Source organism: Myotis myotis, unplaced genomic scaffold (assembly GCF_014108235.1).
Source record: "Myotis myotis isolate mMyoMyo1 unplaced genomic scaffold, mMyoMyo1.p scaffold_m19_p_2, whole genome shotgun sequence".
NCBI classification, from domain to species: domain Eukaryota; kingdom Metazoa; phylum Chordata; class Mammalia; order Chiroptera; family Vespertilionidae; genus Myotis; species Myotis myotis.
Window position 1 is genome coordinate 155,035,474 of NW_023416324.1, and position 15,559 is coordinate 155,051,032.

Sequence of the window (15,559 nt, forward strand, 5' to 3'; positions counted from 1 at the left end):
TGGCTGCTTCAGCTTCCTTCTTGATGAAAATAGCATACTTCTCTTCTTACCACATCTTGGTGGCTTTTGCTCCTGCTCCTTAAATGTTCTGCCACATTTTTTTTTAATCAGCCTCTTCCTTTGGTCTTTGTGTTACTGTTCTAACCTTGTTCCTGCAGTTCATGAATTACTCTTTCCCTCTTCCCTTCAGTAACTCCAGTTCTTCTTCTTGACCTCAACTATGCACTTTCTCTGGGGTACAATTACTGACTCTGCACCCTTTTACGACTTTCTCTGAAAGAGCCCATATATTTTCTTATTCATCTTGTATCCTTAAGCAAATTACCTCCCAATCCTTCTCCCTAGCACCAGCTTCTTTCAAGGCCACCAAACCTAGTGGATATCTCTCCCTTGGCAATTTAATATCACCTTAACTTCATGATATTTATTACCGCTTCACCTTGCTTCCCAAGATCACCCCATTTGAGCCAATGGGGATTATTTCTAGTCCATTGGAGATGACATTTAAGAGAACTCTGGCTCTTTCTCCATCTCACCCCAGCATCTAAATAGTCCACTGTTTCTCTATATTTCCTTTTAATGTCTCTGTATTCTGTCACTAAACTTATCTAATTATATGTATTTTAATGTTGTGTTTCTAGCTTATAGCTACTCATAGCTGCCTCTTTTCTGCATTGCCTCCATGTTACCTACATCATATAGCAATGACATTCTTTAAACACTTGGTTTTATTAAATCACTCTCCTAAATAAGAATTTACAGCACCTCTTTTTTGTCTTTCAGATCAAATATAAAGTCTTCATCCTGGCACTTTAAGCCCCATTGAAGCCTTGCAGTCAGATCTCTCAAAGCTCTCAGAGAAGATACATGTTTCTCTGGTTAGTTTGCTTATATGCTAGACACATTCCTGCATCTCTCCTCAGCCCTTTTGCCCACCTAGAATGTCCTCATCCTTTCTCTAAGTCAAACAAATGTTTGTCATGGATTTCCTTTATCTCTATCAATTCAGACTGCCTTCTCCTTTTCAAAAATGTCAGCATATTTTATTACTAGTACTCTGAGGTCTAATAACTTTAAGTAATCCTATTTCTAGATATCAATTTAAAAGAAACGAAGTCATTGTCTCAAAGAAGTATCTGGATTCCCATGTTCACACCAGCATTAGCAAAGGTGTTGGAACAACCTGTGTTCCTCAGTGAATTAATGGCTAAAGAAAATATACGTATGCACAATAGACTGCTACTCAGTTTTTGTTTGTTTTATTTTTTAAAGAGGGAAATCTTGTCATTTTCTGACAACATGAGTGAACCTGGAGAGTGTTATGCTAAGTGAAATAAGCTAGACAAAGACAAATACCACATTATATCACTTACATGTGGATCTAAAAAAGAAGTCTAACCCATGAAAGCAGAATAAAAGTGTGGTTGCCAGGGGCTGTGGGGTGGGGAAACAGGGAGAGGCTGGAAAAGGGTACAAACTGTCAGTTATACAATGAATAAGGCCTGAGGGTCTAACATATAACATTGTGACTACAGCTGGTAACACATTCACATTTGCTAAGTGAGTAGACTTTAAAGTGGACTTAAAAATAGCAAATAAGTGAAGTGATGGATGTGTTAATTAGCTTGCTGGGGAAGAATCCTTTCATAATGTATATACATATTAAATCATCAGGCTGTACACTTCAAATATCTTACAATTTTGTCAATTAAAGCTCCATAAAGCTGGAGAAACATGATGGAAAGCAGGAAAGGTAGCTGACAGATCACTAGAGCCAGGAAAACGTCCCAGACGTCAAGAAGGGAAAGTAGTAAATTTCCTAAGTTCAGGCTAAAGAGATAGACAATTTCTGGCAAAATTGTAGGAAAGAAAAACACTGAATAGATTACTTTTGGACCTTTCTTTGTTAATGAATTCAACAAATATTAATTAATATATCCCTGTGTTGCTGGGAACATAGTAGTAATGAAGAGACAAGGCATCCTTTCTGATGAAGACATTATATTGGGGGCAATTCAGAAAAAAAAAATTAGAAGTCAGTAAACACCAGGTGTTAATAGGTAGCTCAATGAACTAATGTCAAACCTCAGAAATAAGACTTTCAAGCATTAAAACAGGCCACTGCCACAAACAGTCCACTGTGCTACTGATTTCAGGAGGGAATTTGACTTTGTCTCCAATGATATTCCGAAAAAAAATTAGAGGTGAAATGTGACCTTTGATTCTAATTATACTCAAAAGAGGTTCTTTCCCATTCAACATTCAATACCTTGTCAAATTTGCAGGTGACACAAGGCTGAAAGCAATATCTAATGTAGCAGAAGACAGGAGCTAGACTCAAAGTAATCCTGACAGGTTGGAATAGCAGCCTAAGCCAACAAAATGAAATGCAATAGGAGTAAGTATAATATTCTGTATTTGGCTGTAGAAAAAGGTTGTTTTTTTCAAAACAGAAAATTCAGAAAGCAACAATTTATAAAAAATAACATGATAAATTAAAATTCATCAAATTTAGAAACTATGTTCATCAGAAGAAATCATTACGAAAATTAATAGGCAAATCAGAGATGGGGAAACAATATTCACATAGCAGCTACCTGATAAAGGACTGGTCACCATGATACAAAAAGAACATCTACAACTCAATAAAAAAAATTGCAACTTATTTGAAATTCTATCAGAAACGTATCAGAAAATGATCCATGGATAGAGGAATGAATAGAGAGGTGATAAAACAATTCTGCAGTGTTAATTACAGAAAGTAGGTAAGGAGTATGTAGGTTTTTAATATACAGATTTTTCAACTTTTCTGTATGTTGGAAAATTTTATAATATATTGAGCAAAAAGAATCAGGTTATAATTATATAAGTTGCAGAAATTCTATGTTGAATATTTAATAGCAATATTAAATGTAAGACAGATCAGGTTATAAAAGTATATAAACATGCATGTGTACCTGTGTGTGCATGTGTGTGTGTCCCACTGTGTGTATCCCACAGTTATAGTGGAATGAATGGACAACAAATGCTTAACATTGGCTTTCTTGCAGTGCAAAGAGATGGAAGGAGGGCAGAAGTAATTTTATATTCTTGCTTATTTGTATTGTATTGTCTTATAATGAATGTGAATTGTATATTTTAAAAGTCATTATTTTTTAATAAGAGGTCCTATAATTTGAATGAAAAGATATTAAGCTCACAGGGTTTATCCAATTTTGGCAGAAGCGATGAACAGTAGAAGGAAGCAAAATGAAGGATTGTTCGATCTTGGTGTCTCGCTATGGAGGAGTAAGCAGATGAACAACTCACAAATAAAAAAGATAATTATGTTGTCATGGATGTAGGTGATAATGCCTGTCTCACCACTTACCCTTTGTCATCACAATCCAGACACATGACACTCCTTTTATTTCTTTGAACACAACAATTTTTTTCCTCTGTTTAGATCTTTACACATACTTTCCTCCTGCTCAATATATGCTTCCTCCTCTCTCTCTTCTCTAACTGTACTCATCCTTCAGATCTCACTACCCCCTGCCCCCCGCACCTGAAGAATTCCACAACTTCACAAATTAAATTATGGCTCCCAGTAACATTGCACTTCTGTAGCAGTTATGATCATTAATAAAAGCATCTTTATTGAAGGGTCATTTGTTTATCAAATCTTCCCTGTTAGAATGAATGTTTATCACTGTAAGCTGAGTGTCCAGAATAGTTTAGCACAGTGGCTGGCAAACTGCGGCTCATGAGCCACATGCAGCTCTTTGGCCCCTTGAGTGTGGCTCTTCCACAAAATACCGACTTCTGCACATGGGCCACGAAGTTTCAATCGCACTGTACGTGCGCGTCTGTATGTGGTATTTTGTGGAAGAGCCACACTCAAGGGGCCAAAGAGCCGTATGTGGCTCACAAGCCGCAGTTTGCTGACCACTTGTTTAGCATATTAGAAGTTTCAATAAATACTATTAAATAAATGAAGTTTCTAACTTCAGTTCCAGACCTATTAAATCTCCATCAACACAGAGATTCCAGATGGTAATGTTCAGAAAAAAATTTAAGATATGTACCTGTGGTTAATAAGAAGAAATGGAACTGCCAGGCCAGCATGGATCAGTGGTTGAGTGTTGACCTATGAACTAGGAGGTCATGGTTCGATTCCCATTCGGGCCACATGCCTGGGTTGCGGGCTCAATCCCCAATGTGGGGTGTGGAGGAGGCAGTGATGATTCTCTCTCATCGCTGATGTTTCTCTCTCTCTCTCTCTCTCTCTCTCTCTCTCTCTCTCTCTCTCTCTCTCTCTCTCTCTCCCTCTCCCTTTCTCTTTGAAACCAATAAAAGTAAATTTAAAAAAAGAAGAAGAAGAAATGGAACTAAAGGTAAAGTTTTGGCAGCTTCCAAAAAAAGGTCTTTGGCGTTTTTGAGGATGAAGGATCGCTTCCAAAGGGAAATGTATATAAAGAAAAGAGCAGGTGAATGTAGATCAGGCCCATCTTGTTGGTTTCTTTATCATTTTCCCTTTATCCTCCTTTATCCTATCCTGTTTGAGTCTTTTCATCTTGTTCTTACTTGAACTGGAAACAGGGTGTCAGCTTAACTAGCACTAAATTAACTACAGCCTTAACCGTGTGAAGTGACGATGGGCTCCAGGACAAGCTTGCTGTTTCCAATCTTGGCGGCTTACACTTGGCTTCTAGCTTCTCTACTTCTCTGCATGGCTGGGAAAGATAGGCAGCCGATGTAGGAGCAGATTCTTAGACAAAACATTTCCAATACCATGGAAATGCTAGGAACTCATAGGGCCCCCTTCTTTCACAGCCAGCAGATTCATTATTTTATTTAGGGCTCATTCAATAAGTATTCATTAAATGTCTATTCTATACCATCCCCTAAGCTTAGCAATAAAGGGTGCTACCCTAATGGGACTCACAGTCTCGTGGGCTAAGAGAAAACAAATAGTTAATCAAACAATATTCAATGACTAATTCAAGATCCCATTAAGGGATGGGGGCGGGGGGGGGGGGGAGCAGTACAACCAAAACATGAGAGAGGTTGGTCAAGTGGGCACCTAGGAGGAAATGATATCTATGCTGAAAACATGAGGCAGAACAGCTATGCAAATGGAGAGGAAAAGAGTTTCCAGTAGAAGAAGCAGCTCTATGAAAGGCTTGAAGCAGAAAATTACTTAGGATAATCAAAGACCTAGTAAGGCAGGAGCAGAGTGGACAAGAGGAAGTGGATTTGTGATGGAGGCAGGGATCCAATCCTGTAGAGCTCCATGGCTGTGTCTGGAAATTCAGATGCCTGTGAACACTAATGGGTTTAAGCACAGAAGCCATATGATCTCAGGGAGCAACCTCAGGTATTCTAACACTAGACACTCAAGAAGATGGTCCTTTACAATTTGTACTCCAAACCATTCTCTAAATTACAAGTTAGAAGAAACTGAAAGGAATTTGAACCGTGCAGTCATGATAAAATAAGAACCAATATGATAGTATTTAGTGCTTGCATTACTTTAATGAGTCATTTTAAAGAAAACAATCAAAAACCTGTTATTTATGTCCACCAATGGCCAAAAGAAAGGCAACGCACTTCATATAATGAGCAGAAAAGAATGTAAGGCATTACCTTGGTTTCAACATTTTCCTAACAGAAAAGGTTGTTCCATACAGAACAAATTCCCTAGAGTCTCTTCCTGAGGCCATTAGCAATTAGATACTCATTTGTCTGAAATAATTGCCATGTCTAAAGTAAAAAATAAAATTAAAAAAAAAAAAACACAAAAGTATAGACTGGACTTTCTTTCAAGTTTCTTCTGAGATAAATAATCCAAGAATCTCCAAGAGACTTCCCTAACTAACAAGTTGTCCAGTAAGGAGAATCTGGCAAATGTGTAGGTATTTGATAAATGTTAACTGATTTCTGGGCTGAGAGTAGATAGATACTATTGCTGGGGAGGGGAATATCTGAATAATGCTGAGAATCCGATTTTTAACAATCACCATTATACATAAGAAACATCCCAGGTAATAGTGTGAAATGTTCTCAGCAGCCCTTGAATCAGTCAAATTCAATTTGGTGTGATCTGAAGAACACAAAACACATGGGAGATGTGGTGAGTCAGCAGGTACCAGGAGGCAGCCAGTAGGGAAAAGGGAGGCCAGCCACAATCTGGAAGCAATTGAATGCTTGGGGTGAGCCTTGCCAAGTAGGGTGTAAAAAGCAATGAAAGGCCAGAGGATGTAGAAGATGGAGCCCAAGGTAGCAGAAGCCCCCTAGGAAGGAATGTGCCCACTGGCACAGGCACGAAATTGCCTGCCAAGCAGGAGATAGCTCAATAGAAAACATCTAAATCAGGTCAGGCCAGCCCACTGGCAGCAAAGCAAGCCCATCTATGGGGTAGTAACAGCAGTGCCAAAGGTAAAATCAGTACATCCAGAGGAGCATGAGATGGGCAATATCCTCAGCATGGGTTTAACGGAAGTCCACCAACTGGCGGCAAGGGCAATCCATTTCAGCAAAACAGGAGAGCAGTGTACAAAAGCCAAGAGATATGATTTGAGCTGTGCCAAGTAAGAAAAATGGTCTCGGAGGAAATATCAGCTTCCTACCAACCAGAAGGCCTCTGGCAGTGTGAGATCTGCATACATAGCCAACTGAGGCTGGGCAAGGACCATGGCAGCAGGCACATAGGACACGCAGAGGGTATAAAGCCAACAGGGCCCATCCATTCAGCTTCCCAGGGGCCAAGCATGGCCTGCAAGACTGGGACCACTGGACAGGAGTCTGAAAATTGAGCTTTGAACTCTGTCTTGCCATTAACTGCAAGACTCTGACTTGAATCTCTGCCTTTCTTGAGAACCCATTCCTTATTGTCATCTAGAAACTTCAGGTCTCTCTCCCCAAACTGAATTCCAGCCCTGAGCTGAAAGTGAGGTGTCCCAAATGCTGACAGTTTTCCATAATGCCATCCTCCTCCTCTAAGATTCCTGGTTGTCTAACCATCTAAGAAACTGCTGGCTCCGTCTTCTTCCTTAATGCATGTTGCTCTTTCTGCGTTTCAGTCTCTGCTCCTGCATGCTTTATCCCACAGCCTAAACTATTCTCCATCACCTTTGCCTTGGATACCCTTTTCCAGAACTTGTATCACTTCCATGAGCACCATCTCTACTAGTAAGTTGTGGTTTTTCCAGATTGGCATATTTATTGAAAGTGCTGCAGGACAAAATACAACATGAAAAAATTCTCCATTCTGACTTCCCACCAGGAAGCCTAAGACTTAAACTAAACATAAGCAAAGTCACAGTCATATTACAGTTTAAACATCCATTTCCCCTTTTAAAACTACGTGCTATCAGGTCAGAAATCACCTCGTCCTTTAAATTCATAATGTAAAAAGAAAAATCTATCTTAGAACGTATCTTCTGCACCATAGTAAATGATGACATCGATTGCTTGACTATCAGCTCTATCTAGCACAAGCTTTGAGGTGGGGGTACCAGGAAATCTCAGAGCTTGCCTTCCCTCCTACATTGATGTATAAGAATCAATTGCAGAGTGTTGTTTTGGTTGTTGAGAATATTGGGGAAGAGATAAAGGTGGCTGATGTGGTGAAAGAAAATGAGTGGTGCACAAGAATCTATAAAAACTCAGAAAGTCATGAATCAAAGGAAATACTTTATATACTTGCTATAAAAAGTAAAGTGTATCTGATAAGTTTATGCACATTTTGGTATTAATACAGCATCATGCTTTAATTCTTCCATGACTTTCATCCCCCTTAAAGGTAGGTGAACATACTTTTAAAATGTTTTTCTTTCATAATATACTAGTTTGATCCTTTATATATCTACTAGAGGCCCGGTGCACAAAAATTTGTGCACTCAGGGAGGAGGGGGGGGGGTCCCTCAGCCCGGCCTGTGCCCTCTCACAGTCTGGGATCCCTTGGGAGAAAACGACCTGCTGGCTTAGGCCTGCTCCCGGGTGGCAGAGGGCAGGCCCAATTCCTAAGTGTAGCCCCTGGTCGGGCTCAGAGCAGGGCCGATTGGGGATTTGGGGCGCCTTCCCCTGTCATGCACAGAGCAGGGCAGATTGGGAGGTTGCGACGCTACCCTCAGTGACGCTCAGGGTAGGGCCGATTGGGGGGTTGGGGCACTGCCCCCTGTCACACTCAAGGCAGGGTCAATGGGGAGGTTGCGGCGCCACCCCCTGTCACGCACAGAGCAGGGCTAATCACAGGGTTGGGGACCTGCCCCCTGTCATGCACAGAGCAGGGCCCATCAGGGGGGTTGGGGCTTCGTACCCTGTCATGCACAGAGCAGGGCCAAGCACAGGGTTGGGGAGCTGCCCCCTGTCATGCACAGAGCAGGGCCCATCAGGGGGGTTGGGGCTCCATACCCTGTCATGCACAGAGCAGGGCTGATCAGGGGGTTGAGGAGCTCTCCCCTGTCACTCACAGAGTAGGGCCGATAGGGGAGTTGGGGCACCGCCCCCTGTCACACTCAGGGCAGGGCATATCAGGGGGTTGGGGCGCCGCCCTCTATCACCCACAGAGCAGGGCCGATCAGGGGGTTGGGGCGCCGCCACTGTCACACTCAGGGCAGGGCCGGTGGGGAGGTTATGGCTCTACCCCATCACACACAGAGCAGGGCCCATGGGGGGTGGGGGGATTGGGGCACCACACCCTGTCATACACAGAGCCGCAGGGCAATCAGGGGGTTGGGGAGCTCCCCCCTATCAGGCACAGAGCAGGGCTGATCAGGGGGTTGTGGCCCCGCCCCCTGTCACACACAGAGCCGCAGAGCGATCAGGGGGTTTGGGCGCTGCCCCCTGTCACGCTGATCCTGGTGCTGGGAGGGCTCTTGGCTCCGCTGATCCCGGTGCTGGGAGGCATATTACCCTTTTACTATATAGAATAGAGGCCTGGTGCATGGGTGGGGCTGGCTGGTTTGCCCTGAAGGGTGTCCTGGATCAGGGTGGGGGTCCCCAGTGGGGTGCCTGGCCAGCCTGGGTGAGGGGATGATGGCTGTTTGCAGCTGGTCACACACCCTTCAGGGTGGGGGTCCCCACTGGGGTGCCTGGCCAGTCTGGGTGAGGGGCTGAGGGCTGTTTTCAGGCCGACTGAAGCTCCCAACTGCTCCTTTTTTTTTCTTTTTCTTTTTTTTATTCTGGGTCAGCTTTAGCTTTGGCTCCTACTCTGAGGCCTCTGCTGCTGAAAGCAGGTATCTGGTTTGTTTCGGTTCTATAATTGAAACAATGTATAACTCCAGCTCTGAGTTCCTGGGCTCACTGAAAGCAGGTTTCTGGGGTTTTGTTTAGCTTCTATATTTGTTACAATGTTTCTTAAACTGCAAGCTCAGAGGCCGGCAAAGCAGGCGGGGAACGTTGGAGTCCTCCGTCACTGAAGCAAGCAAGCCTCATGTTAGTTTCCATTTGCCTGGCTGCTGGCCGCCATCTTGGCTGGCAGTTAATTTGCATATCTCGCTGATTAGCCAATGGGAAGGGCGGCAGTCGTACGCCAATTACCATGTTTCTCTTTTATTAGATAGGACTAGAGGTCCAGTGCACGAATACATGCACCAGTAGGGTCCCTTTGCCTGGACTGGGAGATTGGGCTGAAACTGGCTCTCCAACATCCCCTGAGGTGTCCTGGTTTGCGAGAAGGTGCAGGCCAGGTCGAGGGACCCCATCGGTGCATGATTGGGATCAGGGAGGGTCACAGGAGGTTGGCCAGATGGGTAAGGATCATGGGAGGGCTCCAGGGTGTATCGGTCTCATCTCGCTTAGTCCTGATCAGCTGGACCCCAGCAGCAAGCTAACCTACTGGTTGGAGTGTCTGCTCCCTGGTGGTCAGTACACCTCACAGTGAGCAGTTGAGTGGCCTTAGCATATCATTAGCATATTATGCTTTGATTGGTTGAACGGACAACTGGACGGCCAGGCATTTAGCCTACTAGCCTTTTATTATATAGGATGATGTCTATGGTGACTTCTCTGCTCTCATTTTAGATTTTTTTAATATGGGTTTTTTCTCTTTTTTTTCTTAGTGAGTCTAGGCAGGAGGTTGTCAATTATATTAACCTTTTCAAAAAACTAGATCTTTGTTATTGTTGTTTTAATTTTTTTGCATAGCCTTTTGTTCTCTATTTCATTCAATTCTGCTCCCATTTTTATTATTTACTTTATTCTGCTGATTTGGGGCTGCTTTTGCTCTTCCTTTTCTAGTTCTTTAAGATGTGATGTTAGGCTGTTTACTTGAGATTTCACTTGTTTCTTGAGATAAGCCTGTAGTGATATAAACATCCCTCTTATTACTGATTTAGCTGTATCCCAGAAGTTTTGATATGTTATATCATCGTTCTCATTTGTCTCTATATTTATTTGATTTCATATTTTATTTTTTGACCCAGTCATTTTTAGTAGTATGTTGTTTAATCTCCACATATTGGTGGTGGCCAAGACATGGAAACAACCAATGTGTCCTGAGATAGAGGACTGGATAAAGAAGATGTAGTAGTACATATACCCAATGAAATACTACTCAGCCATAAGAAAAAATGAAATAGTGCCATTTACAACAACATGGATGGACCTGGAGAACATTATGCTAAGTCAAAAAAGTCAATCAGAAAAAGCTAAGAACCATATGATTTCACTCATATGTAGGATATAAAGTTTAAACTCATAAACACAAATAGCACTGTGGTGGTTGCCAGAGGGAAGTGGGTAGGGTTGAAGAGTATCCTAATATATGGTGACAGGAGAAGATTTTACTTTAGGTGGTGAGCACATGTTGCAATATACAGTTCTTGTAACAAAGAAACTCACACCTGAAACCTATATGTTCATGTTGACTGATGTCACCCTAATACATTTAATAAAAATAATAATTTTAAAAATCTGCATTTAGCTCAGGCAAAAATAAAAATAAAAATAAATAAATAAATTGTTTTTCTGATTGGATTTCCCATTATCTGAATCCAGATTTCTTCCCAGAGTTAGTTTTCTTACCTCTTCCTGATGTTTGGCCCTCTACCTATGTGTACCCTGGACTTACTGACCTTCATGCTGTTCCTCAAATATACCACCCATTTATTTCCTCTGGGCACTTCCTCCTGAAACACTTATCCAAAAGCTTTCCTTTGATTGATCATATACTTCTCATGCTTCTAAGTTCTTCTTAGAGGTCATTTTCCTGATTCCCCAATAGGCTGCATGGTTTTTCCCTTTTGCTATCTACTCCCATAGTGCTTCCCCATTATACCACTAATAGCAAGCGCCACACTCACGCCTGCCCCTCTGGGGTAGAAATGAAAGATGATGTATATCCTATGCACCTCTGTACCAGCTAGTTATTTGTGTTATTCTTAGTTGAGAATAGAAGTAGTCTTCCCCTACATTACTCAAATGCCTGAAAGATAGTACTCATTGACTGGTCAGTGAAAACAGTCTAGGTTGGAGAAGCAAGACTCAAGCCCTTATGTCTGAATGCCACCTGTCATTTCTGAGTGTTTGGTCACTGTGCTGAAAAATAACTAATGAATTAGAGTGAGTATAGAGAATATTCTCTATTAAAACTAATTTTCTAAAATAGTCTAGTATCTACTATGGCATTTTGCACAAAAAAGGCCCTCAGTAAATATTGGTTGATTGACTTATGAAAGGTATGTCATAGGAGAAGTATACCATACAGAATCAGAATTATCAATAAAGTTACTATATACTATATATATTATTCGTTTTACCTTAATGATACCATCACTTTTTCAGAATAAATACAGATTATTTTGATAATGAGTTTCTTCTTTAAATGTTTTCTTTCTAAGGCCTGTATTACTGCCCACCTCAAAATCAACTGCGGCCAATCATGATATACAAAGCATATGCCTCTTGATTCATGGTAACTACAAAATTCCTAAAATAATTTTGTATGTTAGGAACTTAGAAGTGAAATTAATATGATTCAAAATGCTGTTATTGGCTCTGGGGAGTAGAAAGGAGAAATTAAAAAAGAAGTGGCAGTGTTTGAGTAGTCATTAGCTTTGATCAACCTCAGTCCTCACAGTAAAGCAGTAAAAGGCAGCTAAACAATGCAGCATCATGTAAATGCCTACACACACACACACACACACACACACACACACACACACACACACACACTTTTTTAGTTGAAGCATTGCTACAGGGTAATAACCCTACTCCAGAGACCACAGGACACACAAACCTGTGAGATGTCCCATACCAAGGGATAAACCAATCCTTATCCTGATGCTCCATTCATACTTTACATTCTGGTGCCTCCATCAAACTTATCTTACATGAGGACTCCAAACATTTGTAGGCCCTCTGCCCCAGGTTCAGAGTGGGATATATCAGAGTGAAACTCTCTCCCACCATTGCTGCCAGTCTTTGTGATTTACATTCCATCCATACAATGCTGCTCTCAGTGCAAAAGATTTTCAGCCATGGAAACCTGGGTTTAGAGTGTCACCATGCATGGGATCTTTATTGTCATGAGTTTTGATGTTCTGTGCTATTACATGTTCTGCCCTGCAAGATCTGATTCCCACCTGTGACAACCAGCACTATGCATAAAAGAGCACTATGGCATGAGACAGCACGCACACACCTGAGTTGGTGGGCAATGCTAGCTTCTGCTTCCAGTCTCCAGGGAAGATTGCAACCAAATCAGTATCTTTGGTCCCCGCAACCCAAAGCAGATTTCCTGCAGCTTCTTCTTAAGGGAGTGAAAGCTGCTTAGAGCAGCGTGTAAATTCATGGCAAGAAGCAATAAAGGTGAGTTTTATACATTCCCATTATTGCTTCCACGTCTTTGCAATAATGTTTATTGACATGTTTGAATGGAGCACAAGCTGCAGTTCGGTTCAACTGCCTGTGAAAATGGGACATTTGTCAAGAAACAAACTTCGCAGTTTTTAGTAGCTCTGACAGTGGGTATTAGAAAAGATATTGATGGGAAAAGAAGAGAGAGTAGGCAGGCCTAGGGGGAGAGTGTTAAGGAATATACTCAGACAGATGCCAACAGTGGAGGAAAAGGGGCTGACTGAGGATGGAAAATTGAACACTAAATACATTGAGGGACTACCGGTTGCTTGGAAGCATATGCACTTGTATGGGAACATCAACAAAAGCTCTCTTTGTCTCCTCTACAGAGATGCTTTTCATGATTTCAGTCCCACTTTGTCCCTCCCCCCCCCCATCTATCTCCAGTGATAATCCAGTTCCTAAGAGTGTGTGTATCTGTTCTTCAGTGTTCTCATGAACTAAACAGTGATTACAGAAACTACTTAGCATATAACGTGCCTTAGGCCATAAAATCGGTCACTCTGCCATTCATAGGGAACATGCGTACTGTGAGTGTGAGGCACTGTGTTAGGTACCAGGGCTGTGAACAGACCTTCTGCCAGGGATTCTTCAGTTTCATAACAAAGCATGTTGCACTCATTAACAATATAGAACCATTCACACATATCAAGCTCAAAAATGGTCTAGTGGTATTATTTTTATTTTTCCCCTACCAATGACCTAAATGACTAATAAAATGTTGGGGACAATATACACATTAATAGATACCTATTCACGTCCCAGTACAAATGTAATTCAAATGTTCAAGGCAATAAAATAAGAGTTTCTAATAGCTCTTTTTTTTCTCTTATTCAAGTCAGCACTCCGGATTTGCATTCCTCCAGACACTCAGCATCCAAATTTCTAGCACAGCTTTCAGGGCTCTGCTGCCCGGTCCTGGTCAGTCAGTCAGTGCTCCCTTCCTCCTAAAGCTCAGCAACAGGTAAGAGAGTTTTGTTTTTGTTTTTAAATATGTTTTTATTGATTATTTTTGAGAGAGAAAGAGAGAAACATCGATATGAGGGAGAAACATCTATATGAAAGAGAAACATTGACCGCCTGCCTCCTGCACATCCCCTACTAGGGATCCAGCTCATAACCTGGGTTTGTGCCCTGACCAGCAATCCAACTGGCAACCTTTTGGTGCATGGGACAATGCTCGGACAACTAAGTTTTGAACTATAGCTTTAACTCACTTCTTGGACATACAATATATGAAAGAAAGAGAGAGAGAATAATGCAAACTAATGGCAATTCATTTCTGAAAATAGACTACACAGTACAGGGATAAGATACTTTTGTCCCAGGAATGTCATCACTGTCTTGAAAAAAAAGTCAGAGTCTAGCTGTGTTGCTGGGAATGGCAAGTGTGAGGACCTTGACTGCAATTTGTCATTAGTTTCTGGCAACAGTGTGTTAACAAAATCCCAAAGTTATAATTTCACCAAAATTCTTCTTTAATATACTTTTCCATCTGAATTTTTATCTTCTCTCTTTCTATGACCTTTCTAAAACTCAGCTTAGCATTTCATTTAAAACTTGCAAGAGCCCTGGATTCTTTGCTATCTTTTCCTTCCCAGGGCTCTTTGTAAGTAAATCAAACCTGTCTCCATTACACCAAACCTCCTACATTAGGGAGACAGGCTTTCAGAGTGCAAGAGGGGTGTTAGTTTAACAGAGCTGTCATCATTATGTGGGTATCAAGACACTTATAAAGCATATTGTTTGGTATGGCATCCAAGATCCAGTTTCACCCATTTTTCATGGTCTGCAAGAATGTTATAGTGCTCATATGGTTTTAAACTCATTTTGATTACTGCAATATCACAGAGCCTGGTTTATCTTTACTTAATACCCATCCCATTCTTATAATGGACACTGCAACTTCTACCTATTTTGATGCAATTTACATTCAATTTTGACTCTGGCTTAGCAAATAGAAATGGCTTTTTTATTAATATATCGATGGTTCAACTAATGCTTACTTTGGAAGGCATATGTATTTGTGAGTATGTATGTATCTGTGTGGGTGTGTGGGAGAGAGAAGTGAAGGGGAGGGAGAGGAGAGGTGGGGAGGGATAGATGGCAGGAGATGAAGGGAGAGAATGAGAATGAACATGTTGATCAGGAATTACCTGGCTCAGAAAAGAAGTAATTTAGTGATAAATGATTATCCATTTAGAGGTAACCAGTATCAGCAAAAGCTGCCTTAAATTAATCTAGCTGCCAATCCTTTCAGATCTCTCATACAGGATAGTAGAAGGCAAGTCGAATCAGCCATGTCACAGAGACTCTCATAAACCATAATAAATTGGCATAAATTTCATTTCACATCTCAGCAGTTCTGGCCCTGACATCATAGACAGAAGAGGGTGGGGGTTGAGGGCCAACACTACCAAGGAACAGTGAGATAGAAAAGTATCTTCCCTCACCCAGCAGGAATACCTTCCACCGAAGCTCAGAAACTCAGACAGCAAAGATTCACCAAGCTGAGGCTGCTCAGTAATAAGCACACGAGACAGGGAATCAGAAGTATGGTCCTACCAGGTACCAGCAGAGCCTCCACGGCAAGTCACTTAACTGAGGAGATCATAGCTACCTACAGAGTTGCTGAAAATGAAATCAGATTATATGCATATGTCCACACTGTAAAGGTAAAGAACATTACCTAAAGACAAGTCTGTTAGTGGACAAC